General features: G+C 54.5%; 1 protein-coding gene across 7 annotated transcripts in view; it reads left to right on the top strand.

The window, feature by feature from the left end:
• LINGO1 (leucine rich repeat and Ig domain containing 1) overlaps window positions 1–26,269 on the top strand; it is a 322,019-nt gene that overhangs the window by 14,315 nt on the left and 281,435 nt on the right. For all 7 annotated transcript variants that reach the window (XR_004666602.3, XM_008963493.4, XM_008963491.5 and 4 more), the window contains exon 2: window positions 9,827–9,941. The gene's annotated coding sequence lies outside the window, so the exon portion shown is untranslated. The remainder of the gene's footprint in view (window positions 1–9,826; window positions 9,942–26,269) is intronic.

Below are 26,269 nucleotides of genomic sequence, written 5' to 3'. Positions count from 1 at the left end.
ATTCAAGGCCTCCTGTGAGTCCTTGGCCCTCTTGTCCTGTCTCCTTCAAGAAACCTTCCTTGATCAATGCCCAGCTCACACTTGTTCCCATTTTTAAGCTTCTTGTGGCCCTTGGAGCCTACAGGGGCCCGGCAGGAAATGCATGGAGGGAATGCATGGAGCTGGCTGGGTGTGATGCAATATGGGGTGGTAGAGACTGTGGCAACACAGAGGCACCGAGACCACCAGTTTGGAAGCCCTGCCATGGGCACTTCCACACAGTTTTGCCAAGTAGACAGTGCCCTTGCTCCACAGCCACAGCTCTCATCTGCCAACTAGCAGAGAGCCCCCTGAGGGTAGGCCACGGTCTCTGCCCTGCAGTTTGTCCTTCCACGGCAGGCCCAGCTAGGCATGGGCTGGGCACCTGGGCAGGCCTCCCACAAAGCATCAGACTCTGGGGACCTGGGGTATCATTCAGAGTAACCCTCTTGCTTAGAGATGGGGAAGTTGAGGCCCAGAGATGGAGGGTGGGTGGAAGGTCTCTGTTCTGTTCTGTCATATGGTGCACCCCTGCCCTTATTAATCTTCCCAGCAGGAGTAGGAGGGCAATTTTTGTACTCTGTTTTAGAGAGGAGGAAACTGAGGCTCAGGTGGCTGGATCCAGGGAACACCGCAGGCCTGCATTTGAATTAGTCTGTTGGAACCCCAATGCTGGCCATGTCTTTCTGGCAGGATTAGGGGGTGCTGAGGCATGCACAGAGTTATCCAAGGGGGACAGGGTGCATTGGTGCTCAGAGTAAGCCCAGCCAAGGGTGCGAGGCCTGGGATCCTGGCTCAAATATACCACCAACTCCCTGTGTGACCCAGGCCAGGCTGAGGGAGGCCCCTGGAGGGGTCAGGAGCAGTTGGTGGGGTGGGCACTGAGACCATGTGGCCTGGGCTTGGCTGCCAGCCCTGCTCAGCACTCCCATCCAGCCCCTGGGCTCCCTTGGCCCCAGGCTCATAATGAACCCTCTCACTCCTGTCATTTCTATGGTCACTATAACGTGGGAGGTGGTAACCGCAGTACCCAGGAGGGACCTGGGGCTCTGCAGGCTCACTTAGCAGTGTGGGACAGCCCAGGCAGCCAGTAGCCTGCTGCAGCTGGGAAGCAGGAGGACGAGAGAAGTGGGCCTCAGGCCGCTGCTGGGTGGGCAGACTGCACAGACCTCTCAGCCCTGCAGCCTGGAGCCGGGGCCAGGCCAGCCACACCCCTGCACATCCTTGCACACACTCAGATAGACTCACATGAACCACCTTGTCTAGCCCCGGGTGTAAAATGGAGAAGCTGAGGCCAAGAGTCTGAGAATGAGACTCAGGGTTGTCGCTCACTCACTCTGACCTCTGCCTATCCAGTCTGTGCTCTCGCCCTCCCCGATGGGGAGCTCACCCCTTACCCAGACAGCTTGCCTGCCTCGGACAGCTCCCTCCCCTCTCTGGCCATCTACTTCTAGGGACTCACACAGGGATCTTGGCTTGGGACCCAGGGCCACATGACTTGCACTAGTCCCTCCCCTCAGCACTCTCTCCTGCTGTGCGGTGCATATCGTGCGAGTCTGCATTCCTTTGGGGGTGAGCCTTGCCCTGTTCCTGCCTGGTGCTTCGGGATCTTTGGGCTGGGGGCCCCTGGAGGAATCTGATGAAAGCCATGGCCCTGTGTTAGAGATGGGGGCCCAGCCCCTCCTGCATGTGAATCATCATAGCCAGTTTTGTGCAGTTTTGGGGCTCACAGACCTCTGTAGTCCTCCCTCCCTGTGAACCCTGTTGGGAACTCCTGCTTTACTCATTCCCCAGGTGACATGATTAATGTCACTTGTTGTGCTACCTAGGATGAGATGCTAGGTGTCCCAGCCCCCAGGCCACACCCTTTCTGCTCTACCCTGCTGCCTTAAGAAGGGCCCACTGTGCGTGGCTTAGGGGCTGAGAACTGTGTGTATTAGGCTGTTCTTGTGTTGCTATAAAGAAATTCATGAGACTGGGTAATTTATAAAGAAAAGAGGTTTAATTGGCTCATGGATCTGCAGGCTGTATTGGAAGCATGGTGGCAACATCTGCTCACCTTCTGGGGAGGCCTCAGGAACTTTTACTCATGGCAGAAGGTGAAGCGGGAACAGGCATTTCACAGGGTGAAAGTAGGAGTGAGAGATGGGGGAGTGCCACACACTTTCAAACGGCCAGATCTCAGATCTATTGAGAACTCAACTATCACGAGGACAGCACCAAGTCATGAGGGATCCACCCCCATGACCCAGCCACCTCCCACTAGGCCCCACCTCCAACACTGGGAATTACCTTTCACCATGAGATTTGGAGGGAACATCCAAACTATATCACTGTGAGAACCCATTCATTCATTCTATAAACATCTTTTTTTTTTTCCTTCAGATTTTTTGTTTGTCTGTTTGTTTGTTTGGAGATGGGGTCTCGCTCTGTCACCCAGGGAGTGCAGCGGTGTGGTCTTAGCTCACTGCAGCTTCAGACTCCTGGGCTCAAGCGATCCTGCCACCTCAGCCTCCTGAGTAGCTGGGACTAGAGGTATGTGCCACCACTCCTGGCTCAGTCTATAACATTTGTGCCCAATGCTTCCTCTGTGCTAGGCCTAGGCTGGGTTCTAGGGTACAGAGAAGAGCAACACCCAGCCCCTACCCCTGGGGAAGCCAGACCTGTCAGCAGTTACAGCTTAGGGGATGAGGGTGGGACAGAGGTGAGCACAGGGTGAGTGTACCAGAGGGGCTTCACTCCAGCCCTGTAGGGAGAGGCTTCTTAGAGGGTGGTGGGGACTGGTCAGGGAGGACAGGCATCCCCCAGGGGGAACAGCAGGTGCAAAGGTTTGGAGGCTCAGTTCTGTTGAGGAACACAGGAGGCCCAGTCTGATTGGAGGGTAGTATTGGGAGGCACTGGGGTCAGACATGAAGCTGAAGGCCACTTGGGGATGGGCCCCAGGGGGCCTGGTGGTCCCAGTAAGGAGTGCGGGCAGGGAGCAATAGGGAGCCATAGAAGGGTGTGGAGCAGGCAGCCATGTGGTTGGATCTGCATTTTGGAGTGCTCCCGTGGCAGCTGCAGATGGAACATGGGTGAGTGTGGAGGTGGGGACAGGAGACCTCCAGGAAGTTGTGTTAGTTGCAGCTCAGACCCAGGTAGAGAGTGTCATTCACCACTCATTAGGAGGAGTTTGCTGGTTCCCGCAGTCCCTGCTTCCTGGAGGCAGGTGGAACACGAGCTGTGCAAACAATTGTTCAAGGGAAGGGGGCCTTCTGGAACTGCAGGGGGCCTTATGCTCCTTCTGGGCAGTTTTCTCTGAATTTGTTGATTGACTCATAAGTGGGAGGGGCATTTCCAGAATGGCCTGATCTCTGCAGTTTGCCACCTGCTCCTGGCCCCTCTGCAGGCCTGCTGGCTGCCTATACCTCCTAACATACACACAAACACACACACACACCTTGGGGGAACACCCCGGGGCACAGGACATACTACACACACTATGCACACATATACATGGGTCTGCTGTGTTCCTCTCCCTCCAGACACACACATGCTGTCTCTTTGCTGTCATCCCCGAGAGTGACAACACACATACACACACACTGATTCTAGATTACAGACACGCCTCTGCACCGCTTGGAACCCACACACCCTCCAGAGTTCACCTCCGCAGACCCACATGTGCCCTCTATCTGTAAGCACCACATACCTGCATGCCCCAGTCACCTCCACGCACCCCATGGGCTCATCCCCCCACTCTCTGTACGTATAGGGAGAAACACACCCCAGCTTCTCCCTCTTTTCCTCCCTCTCCCTCTCCCTTCCTGCAGCACTGGAGCCTTGAAGCCCCCTTTCCTGGAGTTTTCTGTAAAGGCCCTTCCTATGTTCCCTTTATCCCTCAGCCCCAATTCTGGGTTCCCCAGGGCTGTGACCATCTCAGGGTTTTCTGGATACCTAGAGAAACCCCTGACCCTCGCCTGGGAGGCCCGGAGCCGTGCTGAGGAGTCATAGGCCCTGGCTGCCGATGTATCTTGAGCAACCTTCTGCCCCTGTCGACCTTGGCCTGGGGGAGCGTAGGCTGGGTTCCACGGTCTCCAGCTGAGGTTCTCAAACTGGTCCTAGAGCCCTAGCGTTTCCAGAAGGGGCCTCAGGATATGAGGGTGGGGCTGGGACTGGATGGGGCTGAATGGATGGATGTTGGTCTCCTCCCCCTTTAGCCAGAGCAGCCCTGCTTAGATCTGCATTTCCTATTAGGGTCTGAGAAGGATTAAAAAAAAAAAAACCCATTAACTCTTTATTGATTTTGTTTTTCTGATTACAACAGAAGACCCAACAATACATTTGTGGAAAACAGGCCATGAAAGCCCACTTGTCCCACTGCTCGGAGGTGATTGCTGTAAAGCTTGGCGTGCTGTCCTCCAGCCTTTTGGGGCATATAGCAACAAATCGTTAATTACAGAAATGGGCTCATGCTGAAATAGCATTTTACAGCTTGATTTTTTCTCTATTGTTATACATAGACGTGCCTCACTCTGTCAGATGGCTACAGAGTGTTCCATAGTGTGGACATGCTATATTTTATTTGAACTTTCTCTTATCAATAAACGTTTAGGCCATTTCCAATTTCTTTTTCGGTCTTACAAGCAATGTTTCCATGAGCATCCTTGAGCCTGTATACATGAATGCTTGTGCTATTATTTCATGGGAGAGGCTCCCAGAAGTGGAATTACTAGGTTGTAGAGTGTTTGGGTTAAAATGTTAATCAGTGTTGCCAAATTACCCTTCCAAAGGTTGAGCCAATTCCCCCTCCATCCAATGGTCTGGGAGTGCTCACTTCCCCACATCCTTGCCAGCACTGCTTGTTATCAATCATTTAAATTTTTCCCAATCTGATAGGCAAAAAATGGTAGCATGTCACTTTCATTTGCATTTCCCTGATTGCTAGTGAGATAGAACATCTTTTCATGCATTTATTGGCCAATTTAATTCCTCCTCTGCAGATTTCTAATTCACTGCCAATTTTTCTCTTCTTTTGTCTTTTTTCTTATTGATTTGTAGGGGCTCTTTGCATATTAGCAACATTTTCTTCCATTGTCTCATTTGCCTTTTAACTTTGTTTATGTGTCTTTTGCTGTACGGATGTTTTACACGTTTATGTACAGTAGTTGGATTTGTTGAATTTTCACTTTATGGCTTCTGGATTTAATGTCTGGCATAGAAACACTTCCTCCACTGCATCAGATTTCATTTCAAATAAGAATTTTATTGCTGAAAAATCTTTGCAAAGCCCTGGTTTGTAGGCTCCTTCCCAGCTGTGTGTCTGTTCCTCTCGGCAGCTGCAGGCCTGGCTCTGGGGGAGGGGAGGGGTGGCCCCATCCGTCCATGCTCCATCTCCATCTTCAGCTCCATATCCATCTTCAGCTCTCTACTCTCCCTCTGTCCAGCTGGCTTTGGGGTCACTGCTGCTGTGTCTCTCTCAGAGCCTCTGTCTCTCGTATGCCCTGCCCCCACTCCTCTGTCTCTGCTGTTTTCCCGTCCCCAGCTGGTTTCCCATCAGACAGCAGTAACTAGGGACGTGAGGTGGCAGTGGTGGCAGCCCTTAGTGAGTTGGGGACAGGATGGCAGCTGTCACGGAATGTGCCCCCCTTGCCCTCCACCTGCCAGCTTAGCCCCAAGTCATGTGGGCTGGAAGAGGAGGCCCTGGCCTGGTTCTCTCTCTGGAAGAGACTCTTTTCCTGCCAGAGCCCAAGGGAGGGCTCTGAGCCAATCCTAGTCCCTCCTCCATCAGGAAGCCTTCCAAGACAGCTTCTTCCTCCCTTCCCACAGCTCTGGACCTGGCCCTCCCTTCTTTCCTTGTGGCTCTTTCCCCGTCCTGCCTTCTCAGTGCTGAGCTTCCTGGAGTCCACCTGGCCACCTCTCAGGGCCTTGGTTTCCACCTGTGTAGCGTAGGTCCTGGGAGGCTGTCACAGCCGCTGGGAGGCATGGCACACACACAGCTGGCGGGTCTTCCAAGCCAAACTCTGGAAGGTGTTCCCTCTTACTCTCTCAATACAGCCCCATCCCTCAAACAAAACAAAACAAAACAAAACAAAACCCACCAAAAATCACAGGGGAGAGCTTGCATGCTGCTGACAGAGATAGGGACTTGTGTTCCTTCCGTCAGAATGGTGGCCAGCAGGGCTCACTGGTTCTCTGCTCACCCCAGGCTCAGTGTCATGCCTGGCTCATGGGAGGTGCCCAGGAAAGAGAGAGAGAAAGGGCAAGGACCTAATGAGCAAAGCGGGAGCTGCTGAGGCTGGGGGAGGAGGAGGGCTGTGGCTGTGGGCTGGGGCCCACATTCTTTGAGTTACTTCTGGGTAGCAAGGCACTTTCCTCACAGTCCCTCATTCCTGGGGCCTGGGGTGCTAATGAGAAATACCACCCTTTACCTCCTGGAGGTGTGGGCCCCAGGTGGACTGTAAGGGGGCCTTGGGCTGTGGGAGCAGCTGGGAGAAAAGTTGGGGAAACTCAGAGGTCTCTTAGAAGCATGGCTCAGAAGTGCATAACCTAAAACTCTGAGGGACCCTTCCCTGGGCTCCTGCAGTCCCTGGCCCTCTGGCCTGGCGCCCGCCCTCTGATCATGATGGTCTGTCTCCTCTGAGCAAGAGCAGTGTCCTTTATATCTCTCTGTTCCAGTGACCAAACACATGGTAGGTCCTTAATAAAAGTAGAATGAATAATGAGGAAATAGCTAGGGGTATTGATCAGAGGGCTCAGGTCTGGGGAAGAGGAGACCTGGGCTCTGGGCTTGGCTTTTTGGTTGACTTTCTGTGTGACCCTGACCCTGGTTGGACCTCAGTCTCCCAATCTGTACAGTGGGCGTGGGCCTCTCAAGCTCTGTGATTATGCGCCATGTTGTCCAGAGCAGTCACAGGCCTACGTGACATACCCACACAGCACACATACCAGGGCCCTGCTTTCTGATCAGTGTTTGCTGAGTGTGTACTGGGTGCCAGCCCCACTCAGTGCTGAACCCATTTTGTCAGAGTCCTTGAAGAGCTGTTTCTGTGGAGGTCTCACATTCTCCGGGGCATTTGTTCATTCTGCTGAACACACAGACTACACAGGCTGAGAGCTCCCTGGGCTGCACTGGGGTGGCAAGGAGCCAAGAGGGCAGGTAGGAGGCCCCCAACCTTGGCTGCAGCCCCCTCCACCCTCCTTGGCTGTGAGGCCTGCAGCTGGGGTTTCATGTCTTTCTTGGGACCTGGCACACTGGCAGACCTCATGTCCAGGAGAGTGCCCGGCTCCCACTGCGTCTCCTCCCCTGCCCCAAATCATTGTCATGCTCTGCCTGTGGTCCCATTTCCATAGCAACTCCTTGTGATGCCACAGAGGAGAGTGGGAGCTTTAGGAAAGTTTGGAAGGCTTGAGGGGAAGGGAGCGGGAGGCCCATTCATTGTCTTGGAGCATGGCAGCCGGGGGCCCGGAATGGCACTGTGGGGATGGCTTACCCTGCCAGCTCAGGTGGAGCTGGGCTCAGGGCCGCCAGCCAGGTGGTCTGGAGGCCTTCCAGGGACAGGGCTGCCCGGGTTGGCCTGGGCCTGGCTGGCTTGTGCCAGTCTATCGGGATCCAGCTCGGGAGGCCGCTGACAGTGCGCCTGTCTGACTAGACCTGGCTTGGGGTACCCGGGCCTGAGGAGCTGCCCAGGCTCTGCTACCCCTGTGTCCCAGGCTGGCACCGCTATGTTCTGTCCTGTCCTCCAGGATCAACAACCAGTGGGAGATGCACCCAGGGCCAGCTGGCAACAGGGGCCTAGTTTGGGGCTGGTGAACCGTGGGGCTGGGCAGGCCTCTCTTCACTGGTCTGGGCTGCTTTGTGGCTCTGTTGTCAGGATTGGAAAGCCAAAGTGGGCCCTGGAGCCTGCTCAGCACCCACTTCTCTGCCTCCTTGGAGAAGTCTGCAGCCCATAATATATGAAGACCCTGGCCCCAAAGCATCTCCTACATCTTCACCTACCACGCAGCTAGAAATTCCAACATTTGCATCTTGGATTTGATAGAATGTTGATTCTGGGAGGGACCCTGAGGGCTTTTCCATCTTCTGCCCACGTTATAGCAGTCACCTTGGAGCCCCATCCACCCATCCTTCCATCTATCCCATCTGGAAGGCCTTGTGAATGCCCCTGGGGTCCTAGGCCTGTGCTGGACGGCACCCAACAGGGAATCGAGCAGAAAGGAGGGGCTGGTCTGGCCCTCCAGGGAAGGCGGAAGCTGCTTGCCCTCTCAAGGGCTGCTGGGAGCCAGGTGCTGGTTCGATGCCAGCTTCCTGAGCTTCCCTTTCACCATCACGGTTGAAGCCACCCCTGGGCACCACCTGCACTTGTGTTTTCTTAATCCTTGTCTTCGTGTTGACTTTCGTTTGAAGGTGGATTACCACGATGCTCCCCAAGCACACATCCGGAAATCACACCTGTGATGTGCCTGTCATGTTTTTTTTTCCAATACACAGAGAAACACATAGCTATGAAAATGAAAACATTTGTCTGCACACCATGAAATCCCCTTGTGCACCCCCAGAAGCATGTGTCTCCTACTTTGGGAAACACAGATCTGATTGAAACCTTTCTGCAGCAGCTCAGAAAGATATTTGGGACTTGATCTGAGAGGTTGAAGAAACTGAGGTACAGAGGAAGAAGCTTTCCCCAGGGCCACCTGGCCAGAAGGAGGGAGAGCTAGGAGTTAACCCACTTCCTTGGACTTTGAACTGAGGTTATGTCCTGCACCATGGACGCCTCAGAGCCTTGCCAAGGAACCAGAACTTCCTAGCGCCCTCCCCTACTCACAGAGGATGGAGGGTCTGGTCTAGAGGAACCCTTGGAGAATATATGATGAAGAAATAAAGTAGGATGGCTGGGCATGATGGCTCCGCCGGTAATCCCAGCACTGCGGGAGGTCAAGGCAGGAGGACTGCTTGAGGCCAGGAGTTTGAGACCAGCCTGGGCAACATAGTTTACAAAAAAAATTTAAAAATTAGCCAGGTGTGGTGATACACACAACTGTAGTCCCAGCTCCTTGGGAGGCTGAGGTGGGAGGATTGCTTGAGCCCAGGAGTTTGGGCTACAGTGAACCATGATGGCACCACTGCCCTCCAGCCTGGGTGGCAGAGCAAGACTCTGCCTCTTAAAAAAAAAAAAAAGGCAGGAGAGGCTGGGGAATGGGAGGGTGAGTAGATGGGGGTTGGGAAGTTGAGGCTCAGGCCCAAGGGAGGCACCCCGGTGCTGCCCATCATCCCCTCTCGGGGTCAGCCTGGGGCCTGCCTCCTGGGAACTGGCTGGGGAGGAAGGCAGGCAGTGACATTGGCTGCACACCTACTGTGAGCCAGGCCATGTGTCCCTTCTCTCTCTATCTTCCCAGCAGTCCTGGCAGGAGAGATGGTATTTTTCTTTTATGGATAAGAGAAGTGGCTTTCGCAGGGCCACAGAGCCGGATGGTGGGAGAGGCATAGTCAGACTCCAGCCTGCCTGGGGCCACAAACTCTGCGCTTCCCAGAGCCCTGCCTGCCCCCAGCTAGTGCCACGAGTGTGTGTGTGTGTGCACGCCCGCACGTACATGTGGGCATGCACAATTGACAACACATCTATGTGTGTAAGCATGAGTTTGCCAGTGAATGAGAGTACATGTGTGAGTATGTGCAAGTGCGTGTCAGAGTGTGTGTGGGGGGGATGTATGAGTTTTTAATGGCTCAGCCAGGCGGGATCAGACCCCATTTGCAGGCGTGGCCCCCGCTGCACCCCGACCACCTGCTGCCCTGCTCTAGCTGACAGCCACCTCTTCTTTCTCCCCACAGCCTCCGGCACCCACAGGCCCTGAGGCTCCAGTGCCCACAGGCAGAGAGGGCGACTGAGTCCAGCCCAGGCTGAGCCCTGCCCAGCTGTACTCCCCAGACACCCACCCAACCCGAGGTAAGGTGCCACTCTGGGTGGCAGGGCATGGAGGGTGTGGGGTCTGTAGGGGAGGCTGTCATGGGGCCATCTTTCTGGGGGTTTCCTCATCTCTCCCTCCCCACATGCAGCCACGTCCAGGAGGTTTGCTGTGGCGGTGCCACTTGCTGCCAGCCCTGGCTGAAGCAGGGCTCCGGCAGGCAGCTTGGAAGCGTGGGGCGTTCTTCCCAGCAAGTGGGTTTCACGGACAGTGCCGGCTAATGGGTTCCGGCGTGGCATGGGAGGTCTCTAAAGGCAGGCTGCAGGGCTCTGTCCTTGGTCCTGTCACATTGTTGACCAAATGTGTGCCTGACTTTAGGTCAGGAGGGAGCCAGAACATGTGGACTGAGACAAGCAGGGTCCAAGAAACTGTCAAGAGGCTGACATTGGCTCTAATGTGTGGAGTTTAACAGGGCTCCACACCAGAGACAGCGTGAGGGTCTAGACACCTTCAGGGCAGGATAAGGCTCAGACCCCAGGTGTGTTTGTGCGACAGGCATTGGCAGCCAGGTGACCTTGGCTCTCTGTGAACAGAGGAGATGTGTTCTTGGACTTTATCACGAGGAGCAGGACCCCCAGAATGTGGGAGGTGACAGGTCCTCTCACTTCATGGTCCGTGTGAGGGGATGTGGAGAAATGACAGCATGTCCCAGAGAAGTGGGAGATGGGGAAGGAGGGGGACCTGGGTTGCTGCCTGGCTTGACCCCTGGCTCGCTCATGACCTTGGACAAGTCACCTCTACCCCATATCTGGGCCAATCCCCTGTTCTCAACAGGCCTCTGTCACCCATGAGAGGGCTGCAGAGGGACTTTGCTAAACAGAGGGAACGGTGGGGTGGGCTCAGGGCAGCAGGCTGGCCTGGCGTATTGTCCTCATTTTTCAGATGAAGAAGCCTGGTGGCAGGCCTGGACTCCCTTCTCCTGAGGGATAGGGTGACGGTTGTATGTGGCTGAGGCTTAGCCAGCCCTGTCCTCACACTGGGAAACTGGTGGGAGCGGAGGCCTGGATTTCCTTCCCAGGCACTAGGCCTTGCTCCGAAGCCCAGTTAGCACCATCAAAATATTTCTGCTTTGGGAAGCCGAGGCGGGCAGATCACAAGGTCAGGAGATCGAGACCATCCTGGCTAACATGGTAAAACCCCGTCTCTACTAAAAAAATACAAAAAATGAGCAGGGCGTGGTGGCAGGCGCCTGTAGTCTCAGCTACTCGGGAGGCTGAGGCAGGAGAATGGCGTGAACCCGGGAGGTGGAGCTTGCAGTGAGCCGAGATCACGCCACTGCACTCCAGCCTGGGCGACAGAGTGAGACTCCGTCTCAAAAAAAAATATATATATATATATATATGTGTGTGTATATATACACATATATATGTATATATGTATGTATATACACATATATATGTATATACACATATGTATGTATATATATACATACATATGTATGTATATATATACATACATATATATGTATATATACATACATATATATGTATATATACATACATATATATGTATATATATACATACATATATATGTGTATATATATATGTATATATACATACATATATATGTGTATATATATGTATATATATACATACATATATATATATATATGTTTCTGCTAATTAGTTGGCTCTGGGTAGAATGAGCAGCTAATTAGTCCCTCCAGTTTAACCTGTAATTGCTGCTGAGTGATGGGTGAGAAGATGGCGTCAGGATTGTCTGTGCAGCAACTGGGGTGACAAGGGCAGGGGGCAGGAGCGTGAGCAGCCTCCCCACTGCCCAGGCAGACGGCAGCACCCACAGGCACCACAGCCTGGGGGCATTGGGAGCTCAGTGGGCGGGGAGATGCAGGCAGGAGCTGACGCAGGGCAGGAGGGCCACAGTCAGCTGGGGGTCTGGCAGGGCTTGTTGGAACAGGTGACACCTGGGCTAAGCCTTGAAGTCTGTAAGGTGCTTTTCAAACATTTTATTTTTCTGGTTATAAAAAAAGTAATGTGTGTTCTCTATAGAAAAGTGTGAGCGCTTGGGTGTTTAGCCCGTCAGTCTTCTACAAAACATGTATTTATGACATAATTGGGATCAAGCTGTACTTACTGTTTTCTAACTTGCCTTTTACACTTAATCCCATACCAAGATCATTTTCCCATCATTAAATACTCTTCTATAATGTGATTTTTAATGGCAGTGTAATGTTTCAGCCTGCGTGTACCATAGTGCGTTTAGCCAATTCTCTGTTGTGTATTTTGATGGTTTCTGATGTTCTGTCATTATAAATAATGCTTGGATGAAGAAAGTCATGGATGTAGGGTTGTGACAGGCAGGGAAAGTTTAGAGCGGCAGGGTAGGCCCAGCCTGAGCAAAGGTGCAGTGGTAGGGGAGTTTGGAGTGTGTCTGGGGAGTGGCGGGGCCAGGGCTGGCATGGAGTACCGGAGGCTTGCACCGGAGGCTGAGGAATTGGAGCTTCACTCAGCGAAGCTCTAAACTCCTGGAGGAAGCTCAGGTTTGTCCTTGCTGCCCCTGCTTCTGTTGCTCCCTCCCTCGGTGCTCCAGTGATTAGAGGGGAAGAGGCAGGATGCTGTGTGTTCGGGAGGAAAGGGCAGGCAAAGCTGGGGATCCCAGATGACCTCTCCCTCAGTGGTGGGATCCGTGGTGTTTAAACCAAGCCCCTCTGCTCTCTGGGGAGCCTTGCCCAGGTCTCCTCCTGCCAGGCAGGAGGGATGCAGGCACCAGCTCTGAATACTTATAGACTCCTGGGTCAGCACAGCTGGTCAGACCAGCCTCTCCTTCATCCCCTCACTGGGGGGTGGCTTATGACAGGGACCCTGGAGGGCCAGGGAGGAGGCTGGAGGTGGTTTGTCGTTTCTTCCAGGAAGCTCCCCTGACCTCTGGGTAGAGCTAGTGGCCTCTCCCTAGTGCCACCCTCCCTGTGCACATCTGTTGGCCCCAGCACTGCTGTCGTGCTGGGTTGGGATCACCCATGGGTGTGGGCCTGTTTCTCCCAAGGATGAATGTGCAGTGGTTTGTTCATTCTTCCTTCAGCGCATACTCACTGAGCGCCTGCTACACATGAGGCATTGTTCTCTGTGCCCAGCATGGCATCCATGGGCGAATAGGTTAGACCATGGCATTGCCCTCATAGAGCCTAAATTGTAACAGAGTAGACAGAAGAAACCAGATAAGTAAATCCATAATATAAGATTAGGGAGTAATAAATGCCACAGAGAAAAATAAGGTTGGAAAAGGGGGCAGGCATGAAATCGGAGCTCTTCTCTGGAGCCCTTCTCTGGAGCCCTTCTCAGGAAAGGCCTCTCGGATGAGGGGCCATTTCAGCAGAGGCCTGAGGAAAGGGAGTAGGCCTTATGGAGCTCTGGATGGGCTTTGAGCTGGGACCAGCACAGAGGCCCTCACAGCTGGGCAGCCCTTGAGGAAGAGGGGCTGAGAAACGAGGCATGCAGGGCCAGGAGTTACAGAGTGATGCCTACTGGAGAAGGGACTGTAGGGTGGGTGGGCAAGAGTAGAAGCTGGCAGGCCAGTGGGAGACCCCAGCATCAGTCCAGACCAGAGGTGGTGGGGCCGGGCCTGGGTGGGAGGAGGGCTTGCGTTTGGAGACTTTGAAGGCGTTGCTGAAGGATGGGCTGTGGACTGGGAGAGGGCCAGCCTGGGAACGGGGCGGGCACTGGAGCCTTGGCCCGAGCCGAGGAACAGGGGTGGAGCGTGGGTTTGGAGGGAGAAGCAAGATCCTGCTTGGAAGTGTTTGAGGTGCCGGCATCACGAGGGGAGGCTGCACAGACTGTAAGCCTGCAGCTGCGGGAAGAGCTGGGCTGGAGAGGCACTTGTGTGGGGAGTCAGCATCTGGGTGGTATCTGAAGCCTCTGAGCCTGGACAAGATGATGTAGAGAAGAAATCTGGGCCTCATTGCTTGGGGTGAATCCAGCCCTGGGGAGCTTCCTGCTTCTGGGTGGGCTGTTACTCTAACTTTGCAGACAAGGTCCCCTGATTTACCAGCCTGGAGAAACTGCTACCAGCTCGCCCTCCCAGCTGCTCCTCCCAAGTGGCCTAATGGTTGGCACCATCATTCTGTAACACTTGTCAGGGCTGCTGTCAGCAGGAAGTGTGAGGCTCATACTAGGCCTAATCCTCTCACCCTTTCCTCTTGTAAGGGACTCTTAACTGGTGAGTCTGGAGCAGGCCAGGCCCTTCTGAGCCCTACTAGTGGGGACTACTGCAGGCCTTCCTCCAGGTCATGTTCCCCCTCAAGAACATTCAATGGCTCCCTGTTGTTTAAGGTTGACATCCAGAATCCTTCTCCTGCTTGTACAAGGCCTTTCATGGTCTGCCTCAAGCCCACACTTTCTTCCCCGCCCTTCTTTCCAACAGGTGACTCTCCTCCTCCATCCCCCACACACCAGGCTCAGCCTCACCTTCCATGTAGAATGCTTTCTTAACCACCAGCAAATCTCACATTTTCCAGAATGTCTTCCCTGACCCCCCGCCTCCCTCGGCCTCTTTGCATGTCCACGTGTGCCTTTCGCCTGTTCCCCCAGGCCTCATGGCTTGTGGTAAGCTATCCTGTCTGGTCACCCCAACTCAGCAATGTCATGATCCTCAGCTTGTCTTCCTCTTTGCCCTCCTCATCCTCTTGTCCCTCATGTCTCCTGTCTGCCTGTTGCCCCACCCTCAAGTACTGTTGTCAAAGCTCTTCCCAAACAGAATCCCATTCAAACCATGGTGCTCTGTGGGCCAGGGTGTCCAAGCCTGGCTCTGCATCAGGACCACCCAGGGATGTTATTAGAGACAGGAATCATCTGGGGTCCACCCAGACCTCCTGATCCAGGGTTGCTGGGAGAACCCAGGAATCTGCATGGTTCACAAGCCCCATAGTCACCTTTTGATGGTCAGCCAGGTTGGGACCCATTGGCCCAACCCAAGCTCATGATGAGGGAGTATAGGTATCCCTGAGATCGTGGTCCTCTGACCTTTACTTGCACACCTTCAGGGACAGGGACCTCACTCTCTCCAAGGCAGCTCAGGCCTGGAGGGAGCTCTTATATGGCTCTTCCTTATACTGACTGAGCTGAATCTGCCTCCCTGAAGTCTCCATGGATGGCTCTAGGGTCCACATGGGGCAGGAGCTATGTTTAGCATCTGGAAGCTCTCCTTCTCCACCCCCCCAAACCCAGTGGGGGGCCCAGCATGTGGTGGGGATTTCAGCAATGTCTGTGGCTTGGTGGAGGACCTGCCTCCCTCCACCCCTGCCTTCCTGGGGCCTCCCCAGGGCATTGTTCTCATCTGTGCCTCCCCAGTCTTCTCTTGAAGAAGAGAACTCATGGAGCAGTGCAGGGCTTGGAAGACCACCCCCCACCCCGGCCCTTACCCTCAGGCCCTGGCTGGGGCCACACCACCCAGCCCCTCTGTGTGTCTGTTGTTCCAGCCATTGCTACAGGTGTCGAGAGCTTTAGTATTTCCAGAACACAGCCCATCCTACATCCCATCTCCTCCTTATCACAGCCACATGGAAGGTGGGTGCTGCCATTCCTGTTCATTCTTCCAGCCAGCATTTACTAAGCACCTACTTTGTGCCAAGCAGTGTTCTGGGGATAAGTTGAACAAACTAGGGTTTAGAGAGGGGCAGGGGTGTGTCCAGTGTCCCAATGTGAGGGGCCAAGTCAGCACTAAAACCAGGTCTGTGGGTGTATTAGTTTGCTAGGCTGCTATAGCTAAGTACCACAAACTGGGTAGCTTAAACAGAAATGGATCGTCTCAGAGTTCTAGAAGCTGGAAGTCTGAAATCAAGGTGTCGGCAGGGGCTGGGCACTGTGGCTCATGCCTGTAATCCTAGCACTTTAGGAGGTTGAGACAGGAGGATCGCTTGAGCCCAGGAGTTTGAGACCAGCCTGGGCAACATGGCGAGACATGGTCTTTACAAAAGATAAAAAAAATAGCTGGTCGTGGTGGCACACACCTGTGGTCCCAGCTACTTGGGAGGCTGCTTGAGCCTGAGAGGCTGAGGCTGCAATGAGCTATGATTGAGCCACTGTACTCCAGCCTGGGTGAAGAGCAATTCCCTGTCTCAAAAAAAACCCCAAAGCCCCAAATCCCCAAACCCCAAGGTGTCAGCAGGGCTGGTTGCCTCCAAAGGCTGTGAAGGAGGATCTGTTTCAGGCCTCTCTCCTTGGCTTGTAGATGGCTACCCCGTGTCTCTTTACATGGCCACATTGCCAAATTGTTCTCCATACAATATTTAACTATTTAATCATTTATTTATTTTTTTGAGATGGAGTCTCACTCTGTCACCCAGGCTGGAGTCCAGTGGCTCTATCTCAGCTCACTGCAGCCTCTGCCTCCTGGGTTCAAGCAATTCTCGTGCCTCAGCCTCCTGCATAGCTGGAACTACAGGCATGCGCCACCACACCCGGCTAATTTTTGTATTTTTAGTAGAGATGGTGTTTCACCATGTTGACCAGGCTGGTCTTGAACTCCTGACTGCAGATGATCCACTTGCCTGTGGGCCACTGCACCCAGCCAGTATTTAACAATTTAGACTGTATCTCCAAATGCCTCCTTCTTATGGGCGCAATAGTCGTATTGGATTAAGGGGCCGCCATACTCCAGTATGACCTCTTCCTAATTAGCTAATTATATCTCAAATGGCCCAATTTCCAAATAAGATCACATACTGAGGTATTGGGGGTTAGAATTTGAGCATGTCATTTTTGGAGGCACACAATTCAATCCCTAACAGCAGGCGACTAGAGCTATGATTTTCACAGCAGTGAACTGTCCACTGGCAGCCTTAGCGGTGGTGAGCATCTCATGCCGTGGGGTGCACAGGAGGAGTATCGAGGCCGCCCCAAGCTGTCAGGGACATGGAGAGGAGGTTCCTACCTCATGGCCAGGACCAGGGCTTCCCTGAGACCAGTTTCAGCCTGGGATGTTAATCGGGGCCCAGGAACATGGTACATGGTGTGTACTTGTCGTGATCCAATCCCCGTATCCTTTGGGTGAAAGGCAGGTTCCCATCACTGGGTTAGGAGGAAGAACCCCTGAGCTCTGCCGCCTCTTAGCAGGGTGCCCTCGGGTAGTGGCTTCGACTTCTGGGCCTTGGTCTACCGGACTGAACTGGGGACTAGTCTGCCTGCCTGTTTTTGTCACAGGCCTATGGTTAGGCTCACAGGAGAGAATGAATAAGAAGGTGCTTTGTTTTTGTTCTTTTTTCATGTATTCACTTTGCAAATAGTTATTAAGCTCAGCTGCATACTAGTCCCTGTGCTGTCTCCAGGGACACAGAGATGGTCCTGGTCCTGGCCCTCAAGGAGTGCCGAGGCCATCGGTGGGGCAGCAGGTGTAGGTGGTAGTTGAAGTTATGACCACTCTGGAGCCAGACTCCCGGGACTCAGTTGCAGCTCTGCCACGCATCAGTGGTGTGAATTTAGACAATTTCCCTAAGGCCTTTGGGTCTCAGTCTCTTCGTCAGCCGACTGGGAATAATGAGAACGTCTACCTTGCGTGGATAAAGTAGGTTGAGGCATGTAAAGGGCTTAGAGCTGTGTCTGGCACATAGTAAATGCCTGATAAATATGAGTGGCCCGTCCAGGGGAGTATGATAGAGGGCCGCAGAGGGGGTTATAGGGGGCAATCATTGAATCATTGAATTTAGGCTCTGGGAACCCGACAAACATGGTGGCCCAGGCAGGGCAGGGCGGGGCTATCATCGCCTTCATCTTTGAGCTACCTGCCATCCTCCACTCCAGGTGTCTCGCTGTGGGTTGGGGTGGTAAGGAGGGGTATGGAGCAGGCATGCCCACGGGGAGAGGCAGGAGCCTTCTCACAGTTGGTGGGGCTCCAGGGGTCTGTGTGGCTCCGGGGTTCTATGCGGTGGCACGAGGCTGCCTCTTCTGTCTCTGCCCCTGGACAGCTCCACGTCTCGGGAGGTTGGCAGCTGGTGCCTGGTGCTTGGCTTTGTTAGCCTTTGCATTTAGTCTGCAGGTTCTGGGGAGAGGAGATGGTGAGGAAGCAAAATTAAAATTCCTCTTTGAGAAGTTAACAACTTCCCAATTAAAGGATTCTTATTTGTGAGATGCCTTAGAGGCCTTTTCAATCAAGAGGCTCTTCTGAATAATAAAAAGGCTGAGCTGGGGTTGGAGTGGAGCCTAAACTGCCGGCAAGGAGGTGGGGACGCTGAAGATGGGCACACCGGCCTCGTGTGGGATGGGGTGGCAAAGGAGTGGAACGCTTTTCCGCTCAGCGGTTGGCAGGGAGGTTGGCATGGGGAGGGCAAAGAGGAGGGGACTGTTCCCACCCCCACCCCGCACAGCCCTGAAGCCCCCTCCAGTCCCCAGCCTGAGCCGCATGCGTGGGAACCCTCCACCGGGACCCCTGTGTCCTTCTGGCCCACACCCTGTGCTTAGCCTCTGCACACTTCCTGGAGGCTCCCTGCAGCTGTGTTTCTTGTCCTGCTTGGCTCTCGGTTTTATCAGTGCCTGACCACTTCCTGACACTCAGCTATCCCAGGAGCACCCTGCCAGGCTCCTCTGGCTCTTCCCCTCAAGCCAGGGTAGAGGAGGGGGCAGGTGGGAGAGGCGAATTGGGATTTGCTAAGGATGGTATGCGGCAGTGGACGCAGGCCCGACCGTGCGCTCTGGATGGGGGCAGCGTCCTTTTGGCTTCTGAGACCCCAGCTCCCTGGTGCCCATGCCACACCTGCTATGCTATGCTCTCACAGGGGTGGTTTTGTTGCTGTTTGTTGGGTGTGTCTACCTGCCTTTCAGCCAGGCACCCCCACCCAGTGTGATCCAGCTGGTTTCCTGGGAGACTCTTGGGTCTGTCCCAGTTGGAGCTGAGTGTCTGCGGGTGTCCCACAAGAGGCTCAGCCTCAGGTCCTGCGGGGCTGACCAGTGTGCAGAGTGCCCTGAAAGTGCCAGGTCTGGCTGGGTGCTTCCCATCTTCACAGCGCCTGACAGGCAGCTACCACCACCCTTCTTATAGAAGAGGAAGCAGAGGCTTTGTGAAGTGAGGTGACCCTTTATGCAGAGAGGGGTTCTTGCTGAAAGGACTTGTCATCCTGTGTCCTCCAGGGCCCTCCAGGTCACTAAGCAAAGAGGAATTGGAGACATTGGCCAAGCCCCTCCCCTCAGTGGCCAGCCCAGGCTTTGACTCTGCCCCAATACAGGCTGCCCCAGTAGTTGCCAAGGTCATTCGAGGAGATGGTGCCACGGGTGGCTCCTCTGTCCAGGCGGCATGGAGGGCGGCGGGAGTGTTTGTAGCCCATACCTGCCATCCCCTCCCTCCTCTGCATGGCCTACTTTCCAGGCACCATCGCAGCCGAGGCCGTCTGTAAATATCCAGAACTGTAGGAGCCCGGCCCCTCTGAAAGGTCAAATAGCCACGCAGGCACTCCCCAGAGGCCTGGGGTTGGGGACCATCCAGCAGTCTGGGCCACCAGGGAGGGGAGAATGGGTCCTGCAGATCCCAGGGGTGGTGGGCGGGATGAGGTGAGGTGTCCTGATTGGCTGCCCTGACCAAGTGGGAGCTGAAATAATTTGGATTCAAGTCCCAGCCCTGCCACTTACTGGGTGGCCTTGAGCAAGTGACTCAGGCTCTCTGGACCTCTTTTTCCTCCCAAGTGGCACAGTAACCTCCCTGAGGGGTGGTGAGGATCAGTTGGGATGGCACAGGTGAACCTGCTGGGCCCAGGGCTGGTGGGTCTTGCGTGTGGAACCTGGATTTGTGGGCTGTGTCTTAACGGCACTGTTTGGTGGTGCTGGTTCCTGTCCCAGCCCTGCTTGCTTCTTGCAAGTGATTCATTTCTCCTAGTCTCAGTTTCCCATATGCACAATGGACATAATGATACCAACCTCACGGAGGCATTGTACTCCCTCAGTGGGAGTTCTCTGTGCCCTTCCCCCGCCTCACTGAATGAGCCTGTCCTCCCTAGGTACACAGTGGGATTTGCCTGGGGTTGGCCGCCACATCATGAGTAGGTGACATGGTCCTTGCCTCTGGATAGCAACATGAAGTTAGAGGGATCAAGGAGAAATGCTGTGAGCCTCAGGAAAGAGAAGAAGATAAAAGCTGGGGAAGTCAGGGAGGGCTTCCTGGAGGTGTCTGGTCCTTAAAGCTCGGGAGGATTTGGGGAAGCTGGGGGTGGGAGAGAGTGACAGAGAGCACGTGTGGTTGGGAATAGTGTGAACAAAGATCAGGCAGGAGGAGCAAGCCCAGGACAGGGCATGAGCTGTCTGAGAGCTGCTGGGGGCTGGGGGTCAGAGCCCTGAGAGGTCCCAGCCCTGGAGCCCTGGTAGGGGTAGAGGACCAGGAGTTGAGGGTGGGACCACTGTCTCCTGACTAAGGGCAGGGGGACAGCAAACATGCAGCCACGGTCCTGGGACACAGCCTTACCTGGGGGTTGCAGGGAGGGGCAGGATTTAGCATAGGGTCTGTGGACAGGACTGCCCACACTCCAGGGCCTCAGTTGGGAAGTGCAAGGGCCTGTGTAAGGCCTGGGAAGAGGCTGGTGGCTGCTGCCCAAACTGGCAGGACCCCACCTGTGGAGATCAGCCTGCGGGCCGCCTTCAGCCAAAATGTGTGAACTAGGGGCTCTGGCTGCTTGAGGGCCAAGAGAGGGAGATGTGGGAGGGCTCTGCAGTGGGCTGAGAGGGCTGGGAGGCTCACCCTTGTGGAGCACCCACTGTGTGCCAGGCCCTGAGTCAGACTCACTCCCAACTTGGGTTTGTGTAATTTGCATGACAGCCTGGAGAGGGCGCCGGCTCTTAGACTCATTCTAAGGAGCTGGAAACTGGGAGAGGCAAATGACTGGCCTGCCCTGGCCGTGTTTCAAATCGAACTCCACACATCATGCTTTTTCAGTGGCCCCATGCTACTCCCCAGGGCTGTGGATTTTAGAGGTGATAACCCCGGACTTCCCTGGGCAGGCTTGGAAGAGCTATACCCAAGTATGCAGTCTTCCTTGGCTTTGCCTCTCTTAGGGAGGCTCAGAGAGGTCAAGGGAGTGATCCAATGCCACACAGCGCTGGGGTCTGCAGTACCTGGCTCCCTGGAGGGTATGTGCCATGATCCCTTCTCCCTGGGGTCTGGTGGCCCCAGCCAAGCCCTACCAGGTCTAAGAACCCAGGGGACCTTCCCAGGTGTAAGACTACTCATGCCTCTGAGCCACTGAGAGAGGCTTTAAAATCTCAGCCCCAAATTAAAACCTATGAGCTCCTCAAAACAATGAAAAATTTCCCTAATAAAAGGAGAGGCACACTCAGGCATGTCCTAAATGAATGGAGTGACTTCAGGGATTAATTCAGGATGTATGGGAGGGCGCCCAGCTGGGAAAAGTGCGCAGTGGATATTGTAACAAATTGTTTGCTCACAGGAGGAATAATTCTTAATGTGCACTGGCTGCAAAGGGAAGCTACCTTGGCTGCCTGCAGCACGATCCCTCATCAGCCGCTTGCTGGGCAGGGTCTCTGCTAGGGCAGCCTTACCTGTAAGCCTCTTGGCCTTCAGTGACAACCTTCCAACCTCACAAGCTGGCTTGAGTGGGACTGAGTGGGCCCTGCGTGTGTCGTTAGAGCCCCATGGCCTTCTGAGTTCTGCTCTCTCCTGCTGGCTCTGTGCCTTTGGCTAGGGTGGGGAAGGTGCTGGCTGGAGGCCAATTCTTCCTCTTCTGCTATGCGAACCAACTCTTCCTTTTGGGACCTCCCGGAGACCCCGGCCTGCCAGTCCCCCCACCTCAGACCACCCAAAGGAGGGTCCTGACAGATTGTCTCTCACCATGCCTCAGTTTACCTGTCCCAGGCTTGGGCAGCTGCCTCCTCCCCAGCTCCCTTGCCTCGGGGATGAGTGGGGTGGGAGCAGCACCGTCCTCCCTGGCCAGCCCTCCCAGCTTCCTAGTGTCTCTGTGCCAAACCTGGAGGAAAGGCGAGGCAAAGTCAGTCTGCGCCCAGGAACATAAATGAACACCACTGAGGTGCAAACGGAGAAAGGCTTCCTGTATCCCGCCTCCCACTCCCGGCTGGAGTGGGTCCAGCACCGAGGAAAAAAAGCACTGGCTCCTGAGTCAGGCAAGCCTGGATTTGGGTCTAGCTTCTCTGCTTTCTGACTCTGGGACTCCAGGCAACTCCCACAATCTCTCCAGCTTCTTCCTCTATAAGACATGGGATTCGTTTTAGCAGCAGCAGCAGCATCTCACGGTTTTGAGATACAGTCTCATCTATCCACACAGCCGTCCTAGAAGTTGGGACCTGGGATTATCCCCATTAAACGGACGAAGAAACCGGGCTCAGAGGGGTGAAGCCTGGTTCTCTCTGCTTCCTTGTAGCTGCTTCATGAAGTTGTTTAGAGAAAAGGGCCCTGATTATAGATTCTGTTCCATGAATGTCAGCCCCACCTGCTCCCTTTCCTGAGCAGAAGAGGTGCTGAGGCCCTACCAAGGTAGGGGCAGGAGACTTTGGGAGCAGGGACCCTGATCCTTCTCACCTCTCCCATCTGGCTTGGAGCCAGCCTGCCCTTTCATTCACACCTTCATTCACCCGCTCATCACTTGATGAAACACCTATGAAGCACTGTATCCCCAGCAGCTAGAACGTTATGCACACTGCTCCTCCCCTCAGGTAGCTTCCCATCTTGAGGGAGTGACAGCACGGCAAACAGGTAATTTGGGTAACCTCAGACTGTGCTGAGCTCGGGAGGGAAACGACAGGGCCGTGGAATAGGGAGTGGCTGGGGCTGAATGAGCGGCTCCGATGGGCATCCAGGCGATGGGCATCCAGGCAGGCCTCTCTGAAGAGGTGACTTTGAGGCTGAAGGGGCTGAATGTCAAGGCAAAGGCTGGGAGGTGGGAAGTAGCTGGCTGTGTCTGGAGACCAGGAGGAAGACAGTGTGGCTGGTGGGTGGGGAGTGAGGGAGAGAGCGGGGACAGGGGTGGGAAACAGCCTTAGCCGCCCTGCTGAGGAGCAGGGGGGTGCTCTGGAGGGGATTAAGCCAGTGAGTGACAGGGCCTGATTTGTGCTTTCCAAATTCCTTTCTGGCCTCTGGGTGGAGAGAATGGATTAGAGGCCGTGGCAGGGAGAGCAGGGACCCTTGAGGGGAGGTGGGTGCAGGGACCCAGGAGAGAGGTGGAGTCGTGGCCACAGGGTGGGGGTGCAGATGGCGAAGAGTGGGTGGCTGGGGAAGGGGTTGGAGAGTGGCCATGGGGTGGGAAGGCTGAGAGTCCTGGTCGGGGCGGGGTCAATTTGGCCCAAGTGGCACCGTTTTCTGAGATGGGGAATATGGCGCAGGTGGAGGTACAGGCATCCTGGTTTGGACTTGCCGGGTTTGAGGAGCCAGTAAGCCAAGCAAGTGGAGCATCAGGCCTTCGGTCAGCATCGGGGACCTTCTCACTTCTGGTCCAAGGTCAAAGGCTTTGCCCTAATATGTGGGTCATCTCATTGCCAGCCCATTTTTCAGATGAGGACACTGAGGGGCTCACTGCAGTCTTTAGACTGCACGTGGCCTTCTTTCAGATCCCTGGCTTGGAGCGGAGAAAGCAAGACCCTGAGTGGTGCCTGATAGGAAGGTGGCAGGGAAACTCGGGGAGTGGGAGCCTAGAGCCACCTCCTGCTGACGCACATGTGTATCTGGGCACGTGTGTGTGTGTGTGTATGCGTGCGCACACTTGAGCATCGTGTGGAGCCCATTAACAAACAGAGAAATAAATTAACAAGTATTCAACCCACCAAATGTTCCTTCTGTTCTGTATAATAGAGCACGGGAACATAATTTTCCCCTGGAGCAAATTGCTACAGCTGAACCTGCTCCTCGTTTTCCTCCAAAAACTGCTTAAAATTCTGGAACGCTTGTTGATTTCGGGTCCTTTCCCTTTCTGGCTCCTGTCCCCAACCCCCAGGCTGCTTCCCTCTGCCTTCCCGCCTTCCCGTGCGGGGCCTCTGAGGAGCCAGATTGTCACAGCTCCAGGGCTACCATTTTGCAGATGGGAGGAACCTGGGAGGCGGCAGCTCCGGCCGGGGGCCCTGAGGGCGAGAGAGGCTTTCGGTGTGCGAAGCATGAATGAAATGTCCAGGACTGGCAGAAAACACCGGCAGCTCCCCACTGGGCCTGCCACAGACCACTGTGTGACCTTGGGCAAGTCACTACCCCCTCTGAGCTTCAGTTTCTTCCTGGCAAACATGGGGCTGATCACACCTGCCATCTCCATGTGAACACGCCTGGTGGTGTACGGAGTGCGGAGTGTGATGTAGATGTGAGCTGCTTCCTTCTGAGGCACCACGTGCAGCGACTGGGGGGCCTCCCACCCCCAAGCCTTCTAAGGAGCCTTTAGATTCAGGGACTCTTGGCCTGCTTCTGAAATCCTCTAGGGCACTTCTAATTTTCTTAAAGCAAATTAATTTTAATCCACTTTAATTAAACATGTCTTATGAAAATGTATATTTATTTATAGAGCTTCTCACTGCATTCCTGATCACTGCTGCCATTCAGAGCCCAGCTCAGATCCCCACTTCCAAGCAGCCTCCTTCGGCGTGGGAGCTGGGTGAGAGGGAGGCTTTTGCACATTGATTCCTGGCTGGCTCCGGCCTGGCTGAGTTACCTTTGCTGGAGGCAGAAGAGGAAAACTGGAATCCAGTGCTCAGGAGCCAGAAATTCCAGCCCTCTACCCATGCCTTCAGGGAACCGGCTGGACTTTATGCAAGATGAAAAGTTCCATCAATCTGGGGACTGTCCCTGTGCTCCTCAGCAGAGAAATTAAATCCCAAAGAAATCACTGAGGATTTGTGGGCTGGCTGAAGGATGGGCCTTGGCCAGGTCTGTGGTGTCCAAGGTACAGTCAGCCCAGGCTTGTCTTCTCTGCTATGACAGCCCAAAACCTCATCTCCTTCAGGAAGCTCTCCTTGACTTCTTCATCTATCTTAGTCCATGCGGGCTGTGACAATAGCATACCAAGACTCAGGGTCTTGAACCACACAAGCCCAGTTCTGGAGGCTGGAAGTCTGAGATCAGGGTGCCGGCATGGTCAGGGTCAGAGGGAGGGCTCTCTTCCTGGCTTGCCTATGGCCACCTTCTTGCTTTGTCCTCACATGGTGGGGGTGGGGGGAGGAGAGCAAGTGTTATGTGGTGCCTCTTCTTATAAGGACACTAATCTTCTCAGATTGGGGCTCCATCCTTGTGACCTCATTTAACCTTAATTACCTCCTTACTCCAAATACAATCTCACTAGGGGTTAGGACCTGGATGTATAAATTTGCCAGGACAGAGTTTAGTCCATAATGCCACCCCTGCACTCCTGTCCCCTGGCTATATTGCATCCACACAGGCTGGCATTGTGTTGCAAACTATTTGGTTTAATATTCCGCAAGGTCTCCTCCCAGCACAGGCCTGGGCATACTAGACACTCTATAATGACACTGTAGCTTGAGCTGCTTCCCAGATAAGGCTGCACTTGGGGGCATTTCCAACCCCTTACCTTGGTGTATGATAGGTGGGCCCTGTACCCCAGCCTCTCCCCATGCCTAGGCTGCGTGTTGGCCATCTGAGTGGGGAGCCTTCAGACCCACACGCCTGCCATGTTCTCCCTTTCAGTGGCCCACCATTGTCCATGGAGAGAAGCTCAACTCACCTGGCCTGCTCTCCAAGGCCCTCAAGTACTTCCTGCCCAGCCCACTGGCCTCACTTCTTATACCCTCCCCTGTGTCAAGAACACATTCTACTATTTTGTTCTTGGTGTTCATACCTACCATTCCACCTGCCAACTGCGAAGCTGTCTCTTCGAGCCAGTGAACTCCTACTTATCCTGTAAAGCCCTCCTTAGCATGGCTGTCCCCAGCCCCCTGGGCTGAGTTGATCTCTCCCTCCTCTGAGCTTCTGTGGCACTCTGGGCTTCCCCGTCACTGTGTGTAAGACCCTGGATAGTCCTTATCAGGGGTGGTGTCTGGCTCACCACTGGGTTCCAGTATCCTGGTGCCTGGCTCCATGCTAGCCTACAGGGTGAATGGATGGGTGAATATTATCGAGCCCCTCCTAGTCCAGGCGCTGTTTTAGGATCTGGGAGGCTGTCATCATGGAGCTTGCTTTCCAGTAGGGCCGGAGTCCACAACCCCCGGGGGACCGGCCCTGTTAGGAACTGGGCCACACAGCAGGAGATGAGCAGCAGTGAGCGAGTGAAGCTTCATCTGTCCTTACAGCTACTCCCCATAGCTTGCATTACGGCCTGAGCTCCGCCCCCATAAGATCAGTGGAGCCTTTAGATTTTCATAGGAGCGAGAACCCTATTGTGAACTGCGCATGTGAGGGATCTAGGTTGCACTCTCCTTA

This window comes from Pan paniscus, chromosome 16 (genome assembly GCF_029289425.2).
Source record: "Pan paniscus chromosome 16, NHGRI_mPanPan1-v2.0_pri, whole genome shotgun sequence".
NCBI lineage: Eukaryota > Metazoa > Chordata > Mammalia > Primates > Hominidae > Pan > Pan paniscus.
This window is presented reverse-complemented; position numbering and strand designations above follow the sequence as displayed.